Source organism: Plutella xylostella, chromosome 9, assembly GCF_932276165.1.
Source record: "Plutella xylostella chromosome 9, ilPluXylo3.1, whole genome shotgun sequence".
NCBI lineage: Eukaryota > Metazoa > Arthropoda > Insecta > Lepidoptera > Plutellidae > Plutella > Plutella xylostella.
This window is the reverse complement of record NC_063989.1, coordinates 125,323-137,333: the sequence shown is the minus strand read 5'-3', so window position 1 is coordinate 137,333 and position 12,011 is coordinate 125,323. Positions and strand designations below refer to the sequence as shown.

At 32.9% G+C, this 12,011-nt stretch overlaps 1 long non-coding RNA gene across 1 annotated transcript; it reads left to right on the top strand.

Moving 5' to 3' along the window:
• The first annotated feature begins 2,103 nt into the window (after positions 1-2,103).
• Positions 2,104-5,428, top strand: LOC125488995. The gene is made up of 3 exons (XR_007266648.1): positions 2,104-2,408; positions 2,770-2,908; positions 5,150-5,428. It is a non-coding gene; the product is annotated as an uncharacterized LOC125488995 (long non-coding RNA).
• Positions 5,429-12,011: the final 6,583 nt, after the last annotated feature.

Genomic DNA, 12,011 nt, shown 5'->3' with positions numbered 1-12,011 from the left:
TAGATTATTCATGCTCCAATAAACCGGGAACAAGGGGATACCCTGTCGATCAGAAGGATCCAATACTAAATGAGAAACCACAAAACCTTAAATTTATTTTTAAGAATTCTATAGCATCTTTAACACGCCCTCTTAGAGCACGAACTCTCCCACGCCCTATGTTTTCGACGATGCATCATCAATAGAAATTAATAAAGTTCAAGTCTCATTCTAACAATCCCCAGGAACAATGTCCACCAATCTCCGAGCTTGATGTAGAGTGTAGAATTATCAAGTATCATTTTACCAAAACTAGAAAGAGAATTATTATTGTGAACCATTATTGCACTCATGTTTACAACTGATTCACAACTTTTCAGTCCCTCTCCAATTCAGCAAAATGACAAAATTTGTGTTGAAAATATATTTTTTTCTTTAAGTAAGTAATTACATGTTGAGTATAGAATATTATGAAGATACTGTACATACAACAGTATAATTTGACTATGCTGTCCTAACCTAACACCAAAATCTTCATAAATATTCTCTTTTGTATAGTGTCGTGTCATTAAGGTGAAATCGGAATCTTTCCTTCAGTGCAGGAGAACAGCCATGATATTTTACTAAAGCCACTTTCACATAACTATATGTTTGTAGGTATTATTTTTTTCAATACATAGGTTCTTAGATATTCAATTCACCACAACTCTCATCCTCTTTCTCTGATTCACGCCACTCTAATAAACATCAAGGCCTTCTTCCTCCCCACTGATTAAATCAATAAAATATCATGTATCTAATTATTAATTTTCTTTTCTATCATTTACCTACCTAAATTGAAAAGAAAATACATCTAGTTTATTTACACTTCGATCAGAATGTGTTTTTGGTGTAAAGTGTATTTGTTTTCCGTCATGATCAACTTTTGTTATGTAGATATTTTTCTAAGCAAATTGTTTCAAAGTAATTGTTTTTTTTTTTTTGTGTAAAGTGTAGTGTGTCGTGTGGAGTCTGTAAAAGGTACTTTGTAAAAACATCTATAGCCTGTATAGACGTCTCATGTGTTAATGCGTGCATAGCTAACTTCAATAATAAATCGACTAAAGCGTTTGTACCACGTTTGTGCCCGAGTAGAACCGCCTTTCTTCGCCAATTTACTACAAAAGCAAGACTAAGAGTGTATGGTGTGTAAATTACTTGAACCAATTTGCACACTACTAACTGACGGTCCGATATTATACCCATATTACAGGCTCTGCCTTATTTAGGGTCGGATGGTCGTGTGTGAGATGTCCCCACATATTATTAAGTTAGTAGTTTTAAAATGAAGTTAACTATTTTTTATAAAAATATTTTTTTTCTTTTAAGATTTTACTCATTTTTTTTTAATTATTAAAATACTTATTACATAAGTAGCAATAATTCTTGTATCTACACTAGTTGATCATTTGGAAAATATTAGTGAAATAAAGGTAACTTTTGGAATAAATTTCTTATTTAGCTAAATATATATAATAGATAACTACTCATCAAGTTTTACAGAAACAAATATACCAAAGTTTCCCTTATAAATGTGTGTGTGTGTGTGTCTGAACGAAGTATCAATAAACCCTTCATTTCCCAGTTGTATTTGTCATGATTATAAATCGCACTCAATATCAAATAATTAAAACTTCATTCTTCATCATCCTTTAATCAACTATGTAAGACCCGGCCGGGTACCTTTAACACTATTATCATTCAGACTTTAAAATGACCTTTAAAGTACTTTTCTTCCTTCCACATTCTTTGCTCTTTCAGGTTTTCGAAACATTATAATCACGACATAATCCCCGGGAAATGGCTATGTAAATACCCTACCCTTTTGTTTTCTCTATGAAAGATATAATTATATCAGATCAATGTTACAAAATTTCTAAGTGCCTAATCACATTTAACAGACTAATCCACCCCAATATTCCATCAATTCCAAAACATCAAAATACCGCCATCTATTTTTGTTTTTCTACAACCTAATACACTATTTATTTTATCAAATATGTAGGTACCTAACTACTACTAAACTACTTCAAATATTTTCCTACCATCCGTAACTACCTAAGTCGAAAATAATGTTACTAGGTAACTAAAAATATTTCTGAGATATTACAGCTCTCCCTCACAACCCCTATTTGAAAAACATGGTTTCTATATCCTTTATTCTAGGCTGTTTGTGTAAATGTGCCTTACCTGTCTAACTGTCAAATTTATTAAAACTAAACTGTCAATGTCAACCTGACATAACCTTAACCTGTTTGGCTGTTTTTTTTTCCGCACTAATCAAAACAAAAGCATGCGTCGTTGTGTTCAACAACATCGATCGCACGAAGAAATCTAAAGTTTACTCGATTAAACTTACGAAACTCTAAAATAATGAGTGAATCTTACAGGTAAGTGTCATTATTCTTTCAAATACCCTGTTTGCATGCTACTAAACTAAGTCCTCATGCCCAAATTATCGTGATTCAAAATAAACAACCTCTGGATTGTTAGTTATTTATACATACAATAGGTAGCTCTGTTTTACGAATCTTGTGTTTATAATAGACCTATTGTTATAAAAATCTAACTTAATTAAATATCTCCCATACAGTTTTGAATTAAAACTGACAAGACTAATCAACTTATTTTAACTTATTGTCAACCCCTCACCTTTTAAATAAGTACCTATCCTAATCATTTGGTCTCCAACTCCTATATTTACATAATTTTATTTGAATTATACCTATATCATTATTTGTTTTATTTCAGGACCAAACATAACAATGCAAACCCAACTACACTCTTTGTTGAACTAAAACCCATGATAAACCACTGATCAACCATCCACTGTGACAAAACATTCACAATCCCTCACTACTTATAGACCAAAGTTACTATTCTTCAATAAGTAAGTACCTATTTCTTTTCTACATATTGTAATACATTTTTTTATTTAAGGTGAGTCGGGGCAAGCGCGCCATAGTTTTTTCATAGATGAATTCAACTCAATATATCTTCTCTATTTACTGACCTAAACATGTAAATTTATAAAATTTACAATCTTTGGTTATTTGAGATAATAATGTTACGTTGATTAAGTGAATATACTGATAAATTTAGGATATAATGCTAGTTTTTAAAAACATGGAGATAGGCGCACTTGCCTCTGAAAATGGGGCAAGTGCGCCTACACAAAATAAACCGCCAAAAGTAATGCTTAGCAGAAAAACACCAAATTTACTTGAAAGAACGTCAACAAAAAAACACAATACTTTTGGGTTATTTTTGAAAATGGCAATACAAAATAAGTTACGGCCATCAAATGAAATTCGGGGCAAGTGCGCCATATCTTTCGAGTCAGGGGTTCTCAACAATCATAGGTGGGTAGCTTTTTGAATTTTGATAAAAACTTTAATGTATGTGTAGATGAAATTTTATACTGGCATAAATTATGACAAATCACAGTAATAGGAAAAAAAAACTTTAATTTCAGGCTATAATTATATTTATTAGCATAAAAACAAAACGTACAAAATTTTCATAAACAAATTTAACAAAACTTAAACATTTTTTCTTATTACCTAGCACTTAATAGATATTCAGTCGAATAGCAGTCTTCGCTTACTTAATTCAAATTATATATGTTTTAGAAAAGACAATATAAACACCTGTAATCAGTATTGTAACCCGTAATCAGTATTGTAACTCGTATTGTATTAATCATATATTGTACTAATTATTGTATTTTAATCAACAGGCATAAAATGGTATGAATTACTGTATATTTAACATACCAAAATTTACTTAAAACAAAACGTACAAAATTTTCACACACAAATTTAAAAAAACTTTAATTTCAGGCTATAATTATATTTATTAGCATAAAAACAAAACGTACAAAATTTTCATAAACAAATTTAACAAAACTTAAACATTCGAACAGTGTAAGTTAAAGTAATGATATATAGTATGATTTTATTTTCATATAGATTTATTCAGATTATATTCAGATTGTGGGTCTTTAATAACTGAACATAGTTTAGTACAGTACGGGAAAAGCTAAGCGTAACAGATTTGACTTTGTACCGTTCTTAATTAATGCGTCGTATTTAAGAGTTAAATTTAACTGCGAGCGTCACATTTAGCTTGGCCCCCACTGTAAATTAATAAAATGTATGTAGCCAAATTTTTACCGAAGATTCGGTAAGAACTCAGTACCTACCGAGGTCTTAGAGCAATAATCTGCAATACAATAACATACATGTTCCCTACAAACGCAAGGACAGTCCCGAGTCAGTTATACTATGGCAGGTTACCAATTTATATTATAAAATTAGCATAAAGTGTTCTCGAGTTGTGATACTAGTCACTTAGGAAAGCTTCCAGTATGAATTTGGCTAAATAAATAAAAAAAGATATCAAAGGCAATTTTGGAAATAATCGGCCACCTTATGGTTGGTAACCCCTGCCTTGGGGCAAATGCGCCATATAAAAATGGCTGGTGCTAGTACTCAGGCGCACTTACCCCTCTCGAAAATTTTTAGGTTAAGATTTATAATTGGCTAGAAAATTATTAATTTCGCTACTAAAAAGAAAAATACAAGTAAGGATTTAAAGGAAATCTTTTAAATTATACACTCACCTTATTAGTTTCCCCAAACACTGATGATTTTCTGAGATTTTAATGGATTTGTAACACGTGCTCATCTCGTAATTGATGTTAAAATGACACTAAAAATAGAATGTCCATTATCTCAAATTAGAGCAAGCAGAGCCATCTGTGATTTAAACCCGGAACTTCATTTGATTTGTTCCATGGATGTAAGATGTCGTTAAGAGTCCCACATCAGTAGTTTTTGAGATAATAGGGGGGGGCGCTCTTACCCCGTAGGCGCGCTTGCCCCGACTCACCTTATACCGCCTGTACTTAGATTTTGTTAGACTGCTATGAAAATCATACCCCTGTAGATCCAATATTGATTACCTATCATAAAACCATTCCCTAAATGTATGATATTAATCTACTTAATTTATATTGAACTAAATACATCAGACTAAATAGTCTAAATAATCTTTTCCTGAATTAGTATAACTATGTAAGTTCTTATAATATCTAGCTTTTTTAATTAAATTCTATTCTTCTTTTCAGGATATGACATACTTTTTGAATGCTGATGATGATGATGATGTCCTTTATTTGACAACCAAACTCTGAGATTATATACTATGAAGTAAACATCCTGAATCAGATGAAGAAGTGTATTGCAACCGCGCTCAAAATAGGAACAACTAAACTACCCACATAGTTCTTAACTTACAAACAATATATTGATACTAAATGAGGTCCTAGCCTACTACACCTGGTCTAACACTTAATCAACAACAGTAACTTGCTACACATTAATTGTTTTCTAAATTTATTGTTATGTCGGACCGCTACCTTTTTATCGCAATTTTTTTCAAATGAGATTATTGTTAAATTTTCTTTTCTTTATTTACTGTAACTCATACTTGTATTTGTTTAGGGAAATGTCCGATAACATCTGCTACTAATTGGCTCTCTGGAATTTGATAATTAGACATTTGGGCTTTTCCGGTTACTCTTAAGTTTGGATGATAGCATAGATAGTGTTACAGTTCTATCCCAACTCCTATGATCAATGTTGTATAATATATCTACTTTTTCAAACATTCAAGTACCTATAATAATTTTAGAGCCCAGTTTTTAAAGTACCTAGTCAATGACAAGCAAAGATCCGATCCAGAAGCACAATCAACCACATCAACAAACCAAAGAACCCGCACAACAAAACTCATACAATCAATACCAAACCGAACCAACCCAGCCAAAAGGATGATTAATAATTATAGACTAGTTGCTATAACTACCGATCCCCCCCCAACCAGGCCAGTCCAGCCCAGCAATAATCACACAAGCTCTGCCACGCAAACTCCTCGATCCACCGATGCAGCCGATCGCACCTCCAGACCAAAATCCCCACCCCTCATCTACCTCGGCCAGAATTTCTTTATCTATTCTAATCATTTCAGGTTGTTCATAAGGACAAAAATGCGCCGCGTTTTCGTTACCTTTCTTTTTTTTTTTTTTTTTTAAATATAATTATTGATTTTAATAAATTTTTTTACTGCTTTTACCTAAAATAAAACCATATCATTATTTTACCTACAACCCCTATTCACTTATAATTCCCTAATCAGCTACATAATCAGAGAGACCGTTCATAGTGATTCAGAGCAACACTAATATGACCTACCTACAAATAAATCAGTCTCTATACAACTATGTTTTATGTTATTCTCTTTAAAGGTAAGTACCTACCTATTAAATTTTATAGATAATGTCCTGAATAAGAATCCATTATATTATCCAACCCCTGATGATGATGATATTTATTTCTTCTCACTCCACAAGGGGCATAGCCTTATACATACGAGTATACAACCCCTAATCTTTTGTAATTTTTTAATGAGCTACATAACATTACTACAATCCCTACTTATTAAGTACATTTTAATAAATGGATTATTTCCATTTCCTCATCCTAACTTTATCAACTACCTACCTATCTATCTTCACAAATGCTTCCCTATTACATTCCGTTCCAATACAAAACCTAGCCTCTTGCGCTTCCTATTTCATGATAAATAATTCTTTCGTTTATAAGTTCGATCACTCCACGGCAACAAATTGTGATTATATCAAGGATATAATCACTTTCCTACCCCTAGTATGTAACAAATCATTACGAACAAGAGACTTATTATAACGTAAACATATTGAGAGTATTAGTACGAGTAAAGTGAAAAATTATAACTTGCAGTGATTTTTATGTAATGTAAAATAATGCACACAGCACACTGCCAAATATTATACTTGTCTGTGACGCAATAAAAGTTACTCTGTTAAAAAAAATAACCTTTTGTCTTTGTATTGTTTGTGGTGCAATACTGCATAAAGTTTTTCCTTCCAACTAAAAAACAAACTTTTGAAACTTTCTTCAAGTTTCTTCTAGCCATAACATTAAAAGAAATGCCTTTATGTAAAAACCACCATAACAAGTAAATATTTACTTACTAATCGCAAAGGCAAACAACAAAACTTAATGTTTTTTCGAGACAAACGTAAGTTACCTATATACTATGCAAAAGAGTGTTCAATATTGTGATCTGTTTGTAAATAATTACCATCTTAATCAAATTGACTTGTAAAATTTCAGATAAAAGAACAGAAATCTACCTACCTGACATGTAACATGAAGAGATGAAGCAAAATCTAATATCCTGGTCTTTACGGTGCCAAATTGTAACGTTTCGCTCTACCGCCTGCCTACTTAACTCCTACCTATTGGATTTACTAAGAAGATATTTGAAACTACAACAAAACTTACTTGAGTGAAATAAAAGTGAAACAAATACTGCTTTGAATTGGCCATGAAACATCCAGGGAAACCCTATATTGTGTTGTAACCCAATAAACGAAAGATAGTGAATTAAATAAAACTATGACCTAGAACTGATTACATACTTCCTACCTGCCTATAATTATTGACCTATATACTACAACTTTGATGTATAACTTTTATTTGTACGATAAATACATATTTACAGGTAAGTACATAAAGATAATAATATAGATAATAATGTTTTTTGGTGTTGGTTAATAAGGGAAGCCCCTCCATACGCTTTGTAGGCCTTGATCACTACACCCGATTGAATCAATATATAAGACTCTAAAATAGATAAATAATAGCAAATATTCAATCGGAGCCCTCGTGGAACACAACCATTGACTTGGACATTCCTCCGACCAACTTATTAATCACTTCCCTTGCTCCTAACTTATATATTTACATGGTTTGTCTTTATTTTCATGTAAATAAATCAACATGAATACATGTTGTCAAAGCTAAAGGGGACAATTTTATTTATAATCATAAATTAACTGAAACTAGAATAGTTCAATAATTTACAGTATAGTAACTTTATTAAATCATGAATTTCATAATAGATAAGTATTTGAAAATATAATAATATGACTCTAATTTTGTAGCCAAGTGGGAAGTGATTTAGGTATTATTTTAAAAGATTAAATATATAATATGAATTAGTGAATATTCTTTGATCTTATTGGAATATAGGATAATTGTTATGAAATAGTGAATATTATATAATCTTATTCAAATATATTATAAATAGTTGTAATAAATATATCCTAGCTAACTTTATTCCTACTATATCCGTGCTATCTTTATTTACATTAGAATTTATTGATTTAACAAGGAAACAAACACTTCTATGGGTAAGAATTTACATAACTTTCTGAAAATATGCAAATTGGACAGGAAACTGATCTACCTTCAAGCCATTTGTATTTATTGAGCAATATAGGACCAGAAATGATTTAGTTTAAGTATCTAGAACCCTTATTTGTGATATCTTGACACTTTTAGAGTATGTTCCTCCGTTAATCAATTCTTTCCCTGCGCTGATACTTGTTGTAAAACTCAAAGTCAAATAATCTTCTTTACCATATGGATACTACAATAAATCATCTTTGAAAAGTTTATTTAAGTATGTATCTACTTTATTCTTTGAATAATTACTATAGCATAAATTCTATAGAAGTATTTATTTACCTAATGAAAAATCAATAATTTGAACAAAGAACCATAGAACAAATTTGAAGGTAGGGGTATATTTTTTATTTGATAAGAATTTATTATTTTTGAAGTGAGATCTATTGTCAGGTTTTAGTTATTTGATAATCATCATCATCATCATCATCAGCCCGCTTCTGCGTATTTGTATCTATCCAGAAGTCCCTATTCTAAACTAAAATAAGTTGAACCAAAGCTAGGGAATGTGTAATGTCTAGGTTTTTCTCTAGCTAGCTAAATACTGAATGAGCGAGGTAGAAGACCTTTAGTGTACCTATCTAATCCCTGTACCAGTGTGATGGAAATTGCAGCCGTGGGTTAGCGTCCTTCTCTAACTCCCTCCATCTGACCGTCTGCTCACCACGGCTGCTCACAAAAAAGTGAAAAGTGCCCACGCGCTGCTCGCTTACGTGGATATTATCCTCTACCCTCATCTCGCCGATATCAATATTAAGGCTCACCTACACTCAGAATAATTATCTTGATTATTCTGTGATCCGAAATCGGTACAACGAAGCTTGGCATGAAGTTAGCAGACACCCTGAATGATTTAATAGACAACTTTTCCAAAAATCCCACGGGAAAACCCTTCCAAAGCGCAACAAATCCCTCGGAACATCCAGTCGTAGTTTAAATTCATTATTTGCGAAATAGTTAATGTTTCGGCATCGATGGAACATTACATAGCTACTAGTGGCTGACCATCACAGCCCAGCACAAATAAACACAATCATATAATTTAATACCCTCCACACGTCCAACCTTAACGCCACGAGCAATAAAAACGTTCCACTTACAAAATGCCGACAGAAATGGCCCCAATTTTAATTTACTTTTTGTGTCCCTGATATCGGTAAAATTATTATTTCATAATAAATGGTTCAGTTAAATTTAAATTTTAAAATGGCTGATAATATAACTGATGTGTTTAGCTTGGGTAAAAAATGTTGCAATCTCCTCTGGATAACTTCTCCCTCTCTCTCTCTCTCTCTATTACCTTGTTGATTTGTTTACCATTCTCGAGGTTTCACCGTTTGAACCGTGAGGCCGTATAAAGATATAAAGCTGGCAATGTGATTTATGAAAACAGTATAAAATACTAACAAATATATTTTATTAAATAAATAGGATCGTTATATTATAGGTACAGTAATATTTTTCTTCTTAACATAAGCGTGATTAAGACTACAGCTGTAGACTAGACTAAGGCTTGTCACTGTGGTGATGTTGATAGATCTTCAGCGTAGGTACGAGTATAGATAGAATATACATCAAACATTACAAAATAAAATAGAAATTATTGCGGAAACGAGGCTTGCTTGAATCCACGCTGCTTAGCTGTTTTGCGTAGCCAAAATATCTGTAAGAAGAATAAAATAATTACAACATTAATACAAAACCAGACAGATACAATATACTAGTAGATATGTCAGCGACGTTAGTCAGTGTCAAACACATTCGCTCGAAGCCTGAAAGCTATTAGGAGTCGATAAAAATACAATATTATACGAGGAAGGAAAGTGGGAACCTTTCTATATTATCATATATTTTATTAGAAGGCACCAAAAACAACGCAGTTGGACAAGTCCGAGGCGTCCCCAGTTTTGTTCTTAAGTATCGGCACCACAATAGTCTTCATCATCTCCGACGGCAGATATGAGTGACTAAGACAGAGATTGTAGATCATTGCCAACACTCTAGGTAGGTGGACCCCTGCACATCACTTTATGTGAGTGAATATTGACGTAAATAATGAAGTAACTAATATTGAGGTTAACTTACTGTTCAAAGCTCCACCTGTAAACAAAAGCAAGGTTGTTAAAATCGTCATCCAAAATGTATTAAGTAAGTACCTACTGGTATTTAAGTTTATATATATAAAGTTTTAGCTGAATCTGTAGAAGATAATTGCCAAATTTCTCGTTGGAGTAAATCAAGACATAATATATCTTTTCACAACTTCGATGGTGGCATTCCCAACTATCACCGGCTCCGGTTTAGTACTTCCATCTCGTCTAAGTTCATAATACTCTAAGCCACACTCGTTGCGTTGCGGGACAGCAGCATTATTAAGTCTTTTGAAACAAAGATACCTATTTACATATCCAGAGTGGCGAAAGAGACAACTGAGGAGGATATTATTAAGTACCTAAAAGATAAATTAAGAGTAGAAGTACCGGTGTATAAAATGAATCCGAAACTTGATAAGCCGTACAAGTACAACTCTTTTAAATTATATGTCCCAAAATCCCAAACAGATACAGTTCTAAATGATTGTTTTTGGCCGGAGGGTGTATCGTTCAGAAAATTCGTGTTTATTAAGCCGAAAGAGACGGATAAAGCCACAGATAGTGCTAATAAACCTATTACGACATCACATGGATAGCACTACCTTAACAAAGATTGTGTCATTTAATTGTAAAAATGTTATACGATCCACCGATTGCATACGAAACATATGTCGTGAGGCAGATATCGTTGCTTTGCAAGAAACATGGCTTTATCCGCACAACTTAGGATACCTAGGCGAGATAGACCTGGACTTCGCATACACAGGAAAATCAGCCATCGATACGTCATCGGGAATACTTCGCGGGCGCCCCTATGGAGGTGTGGCGCTGTTATGGCGTAAGAGTATATTTCCAAACGTGTCAGTGGTTCAGTGCGGTAGTGATCGCCTGTCGGCAATTAAAGTATCATTGGCGGAGCGATGTTTCCTAGTATTTTGTGTATATATGCCTACAGATCCCAGAAGTGAATCTAGAAATGATAATCTTATAGAATTCACTAACTGTCTGAGTGAAATAAGTGCCATTATAGACAGTCATAATGTCGACTCGGTATTTGTTTTAGGAGATTTCAATGCCCATCCTGGTGAAGTGTTTTGCAGTGAAATGTTAGAATTTTGCAATGAACAAAAATGGTGTTGTGTTGACATGGAGCTACTGCCGCCAAGTACGTACACATATGTAAGTGACGTACATGGGAGTACAAGTTGGCTCGACCATTGTCTAGTAACCGATTCTGCGCGGCGCGTAGTAACTAGCGCCGCTGTTCTGTATGACTCATACTGGTCAGATCATATGCCATTACAGTTAAATTGCAACCTTAATCATATTAAACCAAAGACTATGTTACCTAGTGCTAATAAAAATTGTATTATATGGGGGCAAAGGGATTTAACTCAAATAGATACATATAAGGATCTTTGTAATTCAAAATTGAGAGATATAGATTTTCCTCAAGAGTTTTCAAGTTGCTGTGATAAAATTTGTTTAAATATATCTCATAAATGTGTAATAGATAGGATGTACCATAGTATTGTTAATATTT